The 12,853-nt window shown below is 43.0% G+C and overlaps 2 long non-coding RNA genes across 2 annotated transcripts; both read right to left on the bottom strand.

Moving 5' to 3' along the window:
• Positions 1-5,748: 5,748 nt before the first annotated feature.
• LOC139833030 (uncharacterized) lies at positions 5,749-7,121 on the bottom strand. The gene is made up of 2 exons (XR_011748034.1): positions 7,056-7,121; positions 5,749-6,218 (listed from the first exon to the last, which is right to left on the bottom strand). It is a non-coding gene; the product is annotated as an uncharacterized lncRNA (long non-coding RNA).
• A 2,924-nt stretch (positions 7,122-10,045) lies between these two features.
• On the bottom strand, positions 10,046-11,601 carry LOC127318646 (uncharacterized). The gene is made up of 5 exons (XR_011749494.1): positions 11,507-11,601; positions 11,217-11,420; positions 10,966-11,111; positions 10,455-10,601; positions 10,046-10,156 (listed from the first exon to the last, which is right to left on the bottom strand). It is a non-coding gene; the product is annotated as an uncharacterized lncRNA (long non-coding RNA).
• Positions 11,602-12,853: the final 1,252 nt, after the last annotated feature.

A 12,853-nucleotide genomic window follows, 5' to 3' on the forward strand; every position in this document is an offset into this window, starting at 1 on the left:
GCCCAAGGCCAAGCTGCCGGGCTACTACTACCGGTTGGTAAGACTCATAACCAGGCTTGATGATCCGGTTTGAGGTACTCATGCCAACTAGGAGAAAGCAAGGACGAATCATGATAGAGTGTAAGTGCCGGGTGCTAGCGTCATCGGCAAAGTTATCCAATCGGAAGGAGACTGGGTTCTCAAAATTCTCCGATTCAGTATAAGGAAAGAACAGGGGGTTGTCCAAGCCTTGGAAGAAAATCTTGAACCACCCTGCTGCTTCCTTAGGTATCAGCCTGCTGCCTGGGAGACCATACAAAGCTTGGCCATAGCTGGTGCATCGGATCTCCTTTCCATTAGCATCTCGGAAGGTGCAGGTGGCCAAAGGTGGGAAATATGGGATCCGGTTCTGAAAGTACAACTGAGCCCATAACTGAATAAACCACCAGGGGCCTCCGGTTTTAACTGTCTTTTGAGAGAACAGTTTGACAGACATCAGTTGAAGAGATCGATAGACCTCTCCAAGAAATAGTTTGCCAAGGCCAAGTTGAGTGCCTTTGGCAAGTTCATAGGCCAGGGAAAGGTAATTCTTGGTTGGGGCGAGGGATGGGCCACAGAATATGAAGTGCTCCAACCAGAAGTTCAGGAAGGCTGTGTGTTCTCTCTCTGTCACAGGACCTTTGGTTTTCATATAACGATTGAGGTAGGCACCCCAGCTGGTACACTCTTTTTTAGAGGAGAGGGTGAAAGGGACTTTTGGCAGCTTAAACGCAGAGGGGCTTGGGGATGCAATGTCTAGGCCTGTGATCATGGCCACGTCCAGCAGAGTTGGTGTCATAGGACCGTGGCCAAACATGAAGCGATTCGATGCATCGGACTGAAGTAGCCGATGGTTTTCAGAATATTTTCATTCTTTTCAAGGGGAGACAATGATAATGACAAGGCATCGGCTATCCCTATGGTTTCCCAGGTGGCATAATGGGTTTTGGACACTCTGTTGTACCATGCCACCCAACCCTCAGGAGGATTAGGCCAGGCTCGCAGGCAGTCGGCCCAGGAAGACAGATCTAAGTTCTGGTTCACGAAGGGGATTCTGTTAGCCTCGCATGAGATTAAGAGAGCGGGACTCTCGGAAGAACGGGGACCGAGACACATGGAGTTTGCGAGAGAAGGATGTGGCAGCAGAATGTCTGAAACCTAAAATTAATAACGGAATAGGACATTAATTCAGGTGTTTGCTGTTAATCCTAACGTTGATTCGAATGGCGAGAGGAGGTTAAGGATTACCTTCAGACCGGAGACCATGGCGTTGGTATTGGATGATTCCACCATTGGATGCGCTGTAGAGTTGGGGCGGCGCGGTCGAGATCTGGGATGCGGGTGGCCGTGAGTTGGAACTGCTCAGGCGGCGATTTGGGGATCTGAGTTTGCTTTCTCAGACGGAGGTCGCAGGTTACCGTTTGGAGGGGCAGCTGGGTTGGCCTTACTCGTGTTTTTATGGTAGAGACCGATGCGATGCCATCGGCTCTTTTGGGAGATCGTTTGACTTTGACTATCGGCAAAAAGTTGATTGGAAATACTTCTTCATTAATAAAAGGAGGGTTTTTTACAATGAAGAGCCGATTGCTCAAGAAAGGGGGAACAAAAGAAGAGCCGATTGCTCGAGTACTACTGATCCTACTCTACTAATCCTCGTTGCCCTCGTCGTCGGCATCGTAGCTGCCGCCGGCGCTGCTTTCGGAGAACTCCTCGTCGCTGCTGCCCCAGCCCTCGGCCGGGGCTTCTTCCTCCTCGTCATCATCATCATCTTCACTGTCCGCCCAAGCGCGGAAGCGCTTCGCCGGCGGGTACCCAGCGGAGGAGGAGGAGTCGTCTTCCTCCTCTTCTTCCTGTTCCTCCTCTTCTTCCTCGTCTTCCTCTTCCTCCTCCTTATCGGAGGAAGTGGGGTTCCCCCAGGAGTGGAGGTCATCCTCGCTCTCGCTCTCCAGTTCCCCTTCAATGAGGAACTGGAGGTCGCCCTCCCCATCAGTCAGGGGCAGGTCGCCATCTGATCCGACGAGGGCTTCTGGTGGGCCATCTGGCACGAAGTCGAAGTCCCACTCTGGCTCTGACATCGGCTCGCTCGAGGAAGAAGATTGGAAAGAGAGGCCGGAGGAGACGGAGGAAGAAGAAGACATTGCGACAAGAAGAGGGTTTTTTGGTACCGATGGCTAGAACAGAGCAAGGGGATGAAGAGGTGGACTGTTCGGCACAATTAAATAAGGGGAGCATAGTGGAAATTGAATGCCATTACGGTGTCCGAGGGGGTGATGCTAAAGTTATCAAATCTTGCGGAGAAGTTGAGAAGGCAAGGCATCATGATGAAGGATACTGCGACGATTCTGCTCTGCTATGACATGACCCGACGAAGAGAAAACAGAGTGATTTTGGAATTATCAATTCCAAAACCAGGGGGGCATGTGTTATCACCAGAATTTGACCGAGTCAGAGGTGGGCCGCGATCAAGATTGGGCTTGAAGAATATACATAGAAGAAATACGTGAACCGGCCTTATACACGAAGATTGGGCAGTTTGCCCTTGTATCTGTAAATATAGTAGGATACGTGTCGGTTAGATAAAACTTGACTCGTGCACGGTTGGGATTATTCCCACGTTAGAAAGTCTACGGACTATAAATATGTATCTAGGGTTATCGAGATAAACAACAATCACGTTCATCACAAAACAATCTTGGCGCATCGCCGACCCCTTGTTTTGAGGGTTTCTTCCGGGTAAGCATCATGCTGCCTAGATCGCATCTTGCGATCTAGGCAGTATACGTTTATTCGTTGTTCATGCGTTGCTCGTGCTGAAGCCTTTTTGATGGCGAGCAACGTAGTTATCATAGATGTGTTAGGGTTAGCATCGTTTTACCTTGCTACATGCTTTCGTTCATGCAACCCTTAGACGTCTAGCCGTCCTTACACCTTTCTTAGGTGTAAGGGCGGCACCTTGCTTGATCATTATTTAGTAGATCCGATCCGTTATGATTGTTCCTTGTTCTTCAAGGATTAGTTTAATATCTGCATAGTTAGGCCTTGCAAACGGGTTGAAGGATCCGGTGGCACGTAGGATGCAGTTTGCTAACCCTAGATAAGATGTTCCGGGGATCAACTTCATGTTGGTTTTTAGGCCTTATTTAGGGTTGGTTTATTGATACCGTGCGTGGCTGCTAGGCTCAATCACGAGTAGGATGTTCCGATTATGCGGTGAAAACCCTAAATCGTTGTAGATCGTTTTAGCTTTATGTTGATCAAGCAGGACCACCATGCTATCGTAAACCCTTTACGAATCATGGGTGGATCGGCTCCTTGAGCCGATTCACGGGAAAACCTGAGAGCCGATCGAGGCTCGTATTTGATGTTTACGTGTATGCCATGCAGGAAACCTAAGCGAAGCAAATCCATCACCTTCCTGACCAGGTATAGGTCAGGTGGCACACCCTTGCACCAGCATCGGACGTGTGTGCAGAGTCTTTGCGGGCCGTCGCGCGAGGGACCAGGGCCAGCCGCAGCTCTGAGTTGTTCCCGGCTCTTCGTGTTGCCAGCCGTTGCTCGCCGGTGGGTTTCGGACGCCAACACGCCCACCGTGGGACCAGCGGCATCTGGAGGCCAGAACCGGGCGGGTTCCGCCTTGGGAGGCTTCGATGACACAATATCCGTGGGGCACGTCTTGTATGCCAAAAACTTTCCGATCGTTCCTCCGTACAAGTGCTGGATTCCGGCTAGGACAGACCCCGTCAAGCTCCCCATCATCCCGATCGGTGGGATACACATCTTCATCCGTGAAACCGTCGATTCCGATGGAAACACACTGGTATGTACTGCAGCTATGACCGCTGCCGAGCTGGGGGCAACTGCAAAGATCCGATCTAAGTCGCTGGAGTTTCCTACAGAAAATTCCGCCTTAGATCAGGAAATTTCAAAGCCCACCCTATCTGACCTTGAGCAGGAAATAAAGGTGGAAGACCAACGTAGATTCTCTTGGGTTTCCCAAGTGTTAGAGAAGCAGAGGTGGCACTTCGTGCACTTCCTCACACATACGCCAGGATCCGCCCCTCCTATGGAAGGTGATGGACCCATGTAGCTAGAGGATGCCGGAGATAGCAATAGATCCGAGTACCCAGAAGGTGCCAAAAACAACGAGGACTCCTTGCTCGATAGCCTCAGCCTGATCTCAGAAGACGTCTCTGTCCCGTGGCTTCGGAAGTATACGAGGCATATTGTAAGGAGTTGGAAGATGTTTAGAAAGCTAATGGTGAATCATCTCCGCCAAAGAAAGTCTTCGCAACCTTAGCTGGCTTAGATGTGAGGAAGAGGATGATTTAGAGAAGACTCCGCCTCAAGCAGCAATCCCGGATCCAGTGCTTCCGGATGTTCCGCCACGTGTTCGCACCTGTAAGATGGATCAACCGACAGGCGGGATCCTAAACTTTCAGGACAAGAAACAACTGAAATGCTCATGTAGATGGCAGGCGAGAACGGAGAAAATAAATCCTGACCAATCCGATCACCCCATAGGTGGTGGCGGATCCGGAAGCCTTTGAATCTAGACGTAAAGAACTCCTGACGAAAGCTCAAAACTTGTTCAAGCTCACCTCAGCTATCCTAAAGGACAAGGTAGACACGACAAAAAATTACGAGAAAGCCCAAGAGCATGAGCGAATGGTGGAGGAAGAATACGAGAGAGCGGCAGAGCTTGCGGAGCAATGGGCAATGCACATTAAGCAGAGCCAGGAGGAAGCGAAGCAGAATAAGACGAGGCGGAGAGATGCTATCCCCCCTACACACTCACCACATAATAAAATGGAAGTTAGGAAACATCATTAACGCACTAGGGCGTGCCATGTGTGAGGAGCAAGGACACGGGTCACTCTCCCCTCCTAGAGAGGGCGCCTTTGTCCTATCAAAACTAGTCTTTCCTTTTAATAGAGAGACTATGGCACGACGAGAGTAAAACCCCTTTTGGCATCAGACTATTAATATTTCGATTTCTAAAAATACTAAACTATTAAATATTTTAGGACGTTCAGTTCTAATAAATACTGTTTGAAATGAAGTATTATGCAAAACTATCGTGTTTCTTCTGAAGTATTGGAGAAAATGGTATTTCGCCCTCATTTTTTTCTAAAACTAAGAAAGGAGAAAAGCCGTGGTATTTGTTAGCCACATGTTGGGTTGAACAATTTGGTTTCCAGATTCTACGTCTTCACTAACTAACCAAACTAAGCTTAACCGATTTGAGATACTACTTTTCAACTTCATTTTTTTTTGGGTCTTTGAGATACCTTCTCCTTCAGTCGATTTTAGCCGTACTAGATGACCTGTTGCGCTATCGCGCAAATGGCATTATCAAGTAAGAATTTAAACCATAAGGATCAGCTTATTATAGGATCAGAGCAGAGCTCTGCCCCTCCCGCCGCTGCTGCCACCACTATGGTAAAAGGAGGGCCGCTGGGTTGGCTGAGCTCCATTAGAATCCGAAGGCTTGCACTGGAGAAAATGTCCTCGACAGCCCCTTTGCCCTCCTTTGGCTACTCCCTCTGACCCATTCGATGGTTCCTTCCGCCTCTCGTATGTCTTCCTCTTCCTCTTCCGACCCCTTGGACCCACCCAACATCCTTGCTGTTACGGGTCTGGATTGAACATATATTAAGCAAACTAAAGAACATTTATTTGATACAAGCAAAGGAAATATTAAATAGAATAGCAAACATTTATCAAGCAAAGTAACAGAACAGATGTCAATTTTATACATATACATTCAACCATTTTTCTTACTCAGTGAATAGTAGTGGCAGCAGGTACAAACTAATTTATACATAAATAAAGTAGGCCAACAATAGCATTGGTACAAAACATTACTTAAGGATAGTACTACCATAGGTACATTATGGAACTCAAGTGATGGTACTTATGTGTGCATTCTGTGAAAATGTTCTCAAATTTATAATGGAACATTTGAAACCCTTCTGCAACGATTCTGCAGGAATTTGCTAATCATCCGCTTCCAGATTAACACCTACGTTATAACATTACATCACTGTGAATGGCCCAAACTCTTCTGCCTATGGATCGTCCGGTTAACAAAAGGCTGGAGCTACATACAATAATAGTTGAAGGAACAGGTCTTTTTTGGTGAGTCCAAATAACACTTCTATACTCCTTGACGTTTGCCGATGATCCTGGATGGTAACCATCTGTATCAAACATGCCCAAAGGGCTAAGCAAATCTTCAAGCAGGCAAACAAACAATTATATCCATCAACTTACGGAGATGGTTTGAGAAGGTGTCCCTTTAGCCCAGCATAAAACTGACAGTAACATGTGTATCTAAACCAAAAGTCCTATTCTAACCACTATAATATGTAATTCTATAGACAAAGGAATATGAAATACAAAACTGAGATATTTCATCTCAAATAGATGCTAAAACAATTCAAATAGTCAACATGACCACATTTTTCACTGCTTAAATAGTCCCAAAATGATATGTTTAGGATATCCAAGTAGGACTCTGGTTTGTTAAAGAATAAGAGACGGGAGCTCTAGCTATTTGTAGGCACTGCTAACATCCGAAATAGGGGTGTCCATTACCGGTTTTTGAAGCCCATACTTTATTTTTATTATAGTTATCTTCAGCATTATGAGGAGCTATTGAAGCAAAGGCACAACATGAACAACAACCAGATCATCTTCTTTACTTTGAACCTCAAAGCTAGCATGGAGAAAAATCTAATACCTACCTCCGTTTCAAGGAATAAGGCGCACGCGTAATCCAAGACGAACTTTGACCATAAAAATTGAGCAATAAAATCTTGATTATATTATATGTATATAGTATCGTTGGATTCGTATTGAAAAACACTTTTTAGTGATACTAATTTCACACAAACAATCTTTATCTATTTGAATTAATTCTTGGTCAAACAAAAAGCTCGTAAAACGAGGGCGCCTTATTCCTTGAAACGGAGGTAGTAGAGAATAAGGGACTGCCAAAATGAACAAATTACAAGAAATTAAAAAAAATATCTTACCAACATGCTTGCGCACCTGGCATTGATCATGTCTCCCAAGCTCAGCGGACTCAACAGCACCTGAAATCATCTCACATTTTATTAAAACTGAATAATCTTGTGGAGCTGAACTTATGCTAAAGTACATTCCTCTCATAACACGTCTATTAAAATATAGAGATTCTTCAGTATATATGTCAAATGCAAATAGGAGTAATTTATAAATTCCAATGAATCTTGATTGCTTGTGAAACATGCTGCTGTGTCTCTACTTTGAATTGCCTGCATATTTACATAGATTCATGCTTTGGTGGCACTGTGTCTCATGAACCTCACCAAAATCCTTAGGACTTGCCAGTACATCTAAGAAAGGATCACCTCCGAGAATTAGCTTGTATTAACGATTATGAAGAAACAAAGATAGTTGGTCCCTTGTAACGTGAAGTGTATTATTAAGTTATAAAGTTCAATATCTCTACTGAGAACTGAGAAATAGGTCAAAGATTAATTTCTCATATGAAGAGCCTAACAGCTTAGATACATTATCTTTCAGCTCTCCAAAGATTCGAAATAACAAAAAAAACAGGTTGTTCCAATTTATTGACAACATGGCCAATTACATTAATTACATGGATATTGTGCTGCTATATTTGGATGCGGGCAAAATCAGGACATTCGATAACTCACAGTGCCATATGTAACAGAAAAAGACCAGTTTGAATGGATTTAGACAAAGAAAGATTCAAATCCTACCGAAAAAGAAGCAAGACCAGGACATGAGCAATGCCTTGTCTTATCACATGGTTCAACAGACACCAGTCACCGGCAACAGAACTCCATGACACTGCATCAAATTGATATTTAGTTAGTGCACTGGATCATGAGAAAGGAATCGCAAAGATCCAGTGAGTATAGCTAATGAAATGAAATTTAGTTAAAACAGACGGAACTATTATAGAACAAAAGATAATAATTAATGTCCTTGCATCAGTATAATCATATCAAATGAACACAATATTTGGCAGCTTAAATTCTTTTCACAAGTTGCCAAGTAAGAAACCTGAAAAAAAAACCTTACCTGAAGCAGTAACACACGAGTTGCCCATTGCTCATGCTCGTGCTCTCTCCTAGAATGCTCTGCAAATAAAATAAATCACAATCCCATGAATATGTATACTCGCGTGAAGAACATGCGAGAGACAGAGTTGTGCACAGCCAAAAGAACATGGTAACCTTCAGTCAGTACGGATCTCAACCAGAGGAATAGAAAAAGAAAAAGAAGGGTTCCATAACAAATGAGATTGGAAGAGAAAAAGAGCACCCCACTCTCAATTTGTAAGCCGTCCAGAAAAAAGGCTGGTTTGTTCCTTTCCTTTTCTTCTCCCAGCTCACAGTACCCCATTATATTTGTGCACATTTTTCGAAACTTTCACAAACAAATCAGACTGAAAAAGACACTTCTTCAAAGCCAGTGCAGATCTCAGCCAACGAATTACCAACAAAAAAGGAAAGAAAAAGAAAGATAAAAACTTACACAAACAAATCAGACCGAAAAAACACCTCTAGAGATTGAAGTGATTTATACATGATAAACGGTATCCGCGGATGATGCGATGACCTTCTATGAGACATTAATAGTCAGCTAACAATCTTATATCACTTCAACAAATAATAGAAAGCATAGTCTATCAGTAAACCTATATTCTATCCATCTATAAGCACTGAAAATTCTCTAACCAATTATAATTATAAAGGACTCTCTTGAGAAATAGAAATTATACATAAGAAAATCAATGCAAGTTAACTGAAAATTGGCATATATGTGCTCTTATCAGTAACCAGTGCTTTCAAATATTGCTATTATATTCTTGCCACAAAGATATCACCAGTCCAGAATTTAGAAATAGGAGTAAATATGCACTATCAATTATTAATAGCAAGAAAAAGGTTGACACCAATGATTGTTATACCAAAAAAATGTGCATCATATTAATGTCCACAATGGCTGGAATGAATTGATCTACCATTCTATATCGACTCAGAGAAAACAAGCTTGCATCATATAAAGAGAAATGAATCAACAAGCAACAAATAGAAGCTTGCATCATATAAAGATAAACAAAAGCAAGCTTGCATCATATTTTAATGTCCACAGTGGCTAAGCAATTGACATCAGTACACAAGCACCACATGCAAATTCCGGCAATTGCGGCACACTACCATCTACTGCACTGCACGCACGAACCGGAAGTAAATGCAGCTGTTATGAACCTATTATGATACGATCCATTGACATAATCTAGGATGCACTTTTTAAGGTAACAATGACCAAATTGAAAGAAACAATGAACCTTCCCTGGTCAGAAAATTGTGCATCTTCTTCAAATCGTGCATGGGAAAATTCATCTGCAAGAGCAATTATATACTCTCCACTCATTAGATGGCTCGGTGGCTTGGTGAGCACCTCGACGGAAGAATAGTTAAACCCTTACATACTAATATCATGTTTTGGTGAAGGAACATTTGGCAGGCATATGTCATCAACATATATGCAAGAAACTTTGTGTTTTGCTGAGACCATTATATGCACACAAATAATAATAAAAGGGGAAGGAAAGAAAGGAACAAATTTACAAAACAGGAGAGGAGATAGTAAGTCCACATATAATACTTTATTTTTCTAACCATATTGTATAGATTTCGACACCTAGAGACAGATAATAATTTATGGGCCAGTGAAAGACGTGACAAAACTTGACCTCTCCTTTCCTAGACCTGCGCACATTGCGTGCAAACAATCAATTAGCAATTGGAAATCATAGTGCTTAGCAGGTATGACATTAATTAGAGTACCCAAAAAAAACTACAACTGTGGTTAGCAGGTATGACATGAGTTGAAAAAACAGATTTGATGTCATAGGGAGAAGAATAGTGGAGCAGAGGACATGAAAATAGATGGAAGCTAAAACTTTGCACATATGGCGATGAGACATTAACATAAGTTGGGGAGAGATGGGGGATCATACCACACGCCAGCGAAAGCCACTTTCCTTGTCTGTATCTCCATAACCGGCCAAAACGAGATCGAATAATAACCAACTTCCGCGCTAGCAACCTCCAATCTAGGCACAAACAAAATATAGATCAGGTTGTATAGAACAAGTAACTGAGACAATAGTTTTTGGTTTTTGCTATTTATAAATTCACCCGCAAACAGATCACGAAGCACACAAGAACGTCATCAGGCAACAAGCTTAAAAAAACATCATCAGGCAGTAGATCAACATAAATTAAAATTGCATATATCACTCAATCCCTCCAACAATTAACGAAGTATTGTTGGAAAAAAATATTTAGGCAATACTGGAGTCACGATCTACTACGGAGCTGTTGTGAATGCATAAGCAATTGAATACCAACCTTATGGACAATCCTTTTTCGCAGTTATCCATAAAGATGGCCGTAGCAACCAGTGGTCGGGCGTATTTGTGGTCACCACCTCGCATAGCACAGTACAATCATTTGAATGCCTAGTTCTGAACAGGTCTCATCATTACAAAAATCAAGCTTCATCACCATAAAGAAACCTAAGGAAACAAGATCCAGTTGTTAGACATATCCTTTGATAGTAGTAGGCACCCTAGATTGAAGTAAATATTGGACAAAAATGGCCAAATTCAATTGCACTGAGCTACTCACAATTCTGTACCACATAATGCAACAACAGCAAGATTATTTTAAGGAATTTGTGGCAAGTAGAACGACTTTCTTCTATCTCTCAAAAGGTTAAAAAACCACAACTACCAAGTAGCAAGTAGCAATGTAATCTTCTAGCTAATAAGTAAATCATTTTGTCCATCATGTAGTATCGAACCAAGAATTCTGTAGAACCTTATAGGTCAAATAAGTATAGTAGGAGACAATGAAGTACCTTCAACAGCACTATATCCTTCATCTTGTCCATGATGTAGTATCGAACCAAGTGTTCTCTAGCATCCTTCGGAAATTAAGCCACTGCTAAACTGCATTAACAAGTTGCTTACCATTTTAGGAGCCAACTGTTTCATCCTAAATAACCTGTCAAACAATAGCTTACATTAATTAGCCTAGATGACCAACATTTTAGTCAAGCAAGAACGGACACACATAAAAGCAGAGGTAGAAGGATCGAAAGAAGCTCACCTTGGCATTAGGCAAGCTTGTCGTAGATCAACGCGGGCGTCTCTCCCCAGGTTGTGCTGGTGGAAAGTGTGCCGCTCCGGTTGATTAAGAAACTGGCAGTCCCTTCTTCTCCCCCACCCGTTGAATAATCACACCATCAATTTCCAGTTATCACTAAATCCGTGATAAGCATCGTATTTATGAAACGATCGGCCTGTGACACGCCTTAAAAAGACCAGCAATCAAGGTATCAAACGCATTGAAAAATATGGCAAATCATGTGCAGATGTGTAAACATTAGAGCGGCTTACAATGATATGACAGCAAGGTAGAATCAGTTCGTTTGCCTCAAATCCATATAGAGGCATGTCATTCAACTTGCCGTGGATGGTCCTAATGCTGCATAAAATGTGAGGCATTTAGAAAAATATGCCATAATAATAGTGTAACACAATTAGTACATTATACACTGAAAATAAAAGAGGGACAAAATGGAGTTAAGAGAGTACATGAGAGGACAGAAGGGAAATGGAAGTGTGTGTATACCTGAAGGATGCAGTAACTATAACACTATGAACATCAATTCTGCCTATTGCTGCAGTACTCTTATATACACCCAAACCGAAGATGCAAAAGAGACAAAAATTGAAGAGGAGAAAATCAGATTCAAGGGCTCCAGAAGGGAGGGATAGGAGAGCAGTGCGCTGTTGAAAACCAAGAGGAGAGAGAAGGGGGAAATCCAGACCTTGACGGAGCCGACCTGGGAGAGGAGCCAACAGTGGGCCGCTGCGGATCTCGATGCCTCCCACCGGTTCTTCACCTGAGGTGGCCACCCCGTGCCGGTCCCCCTCCGGCCACGCCCGTCGCCTCGGGTCGCCGCCTCCGCAGATCCGGCCGCGCTCGTCGCCTCCGATCGCCGCCGCCGCGGAACCGCCCCGCGCCAGCCCCTACCATGTAGAGCAAGTCATTAGATAGCATAAATCAATAATAAAAACATCATAATAAATATAATTTGGTTGTTACAAAAGTTTCAGAAGATCCTCTCAATCTAATGAGCTCTCCTAAGCTTCCGCATCTTGCAATATTGAAGCTTACCAGCAAATCTTCCAGATGCATCCTTCCAAGGAATATTGTACCAACTTGTTCTTGATAAATAGGATCCATCTCCACGCTTGATGATCAAATTAGAAATCTAGATGGGAGAAGCTGAAAAGGAAGCTTGTTGTGAGTACTAACGGGGAAAGAAAGAAAGCAGTCACAGGAGGTGAGGAGCAGTAGCTCATCTGGCTGTTAAATGCTGACACAACATCGTTGTTCAAAGAATGTTTGGGCTGCAGCTGAAACATATAATGCCAAGTACAGAAACAACCATCCAATACACAAAATCAAATTCAGAAATGGTACCAATAAAACTAAATGTTTAGTGACCGACCTAGTTCCACTTCCACATGTACAACATTCCCCAATTATTTGGTATGACAGAAAGGCGGCTACATATATTCTTTCAAGTTTGAACGTCGCAAGTCTCTACCGCTCTTAGAGGTTGAATGGTAACTCAAATCAGGTTATGTATATAGACTTTCTGAAAATGTACACTTTTTTTCTAAATTTGTGAGACAAAAGTAAAAAAAGCTATATGGCATATACAATGGTATCAT

The sequence above is a fragment of the Lolium perenne genome, chromosome 7 (genome assembly GCF_019359855.2).
Source record: "Lolium perenne isolate Kyuss_39 chromosome 7, Kyuss_2.0, whole genome shotgun sequence".
Classification (NCBI taxonomy): domain Eukaryota; kingdom Viridiplantae; phylum Streptophyta; class Magnoliopsida; order Poales; family Poaceae; genus Lolium; species Lolium perenne.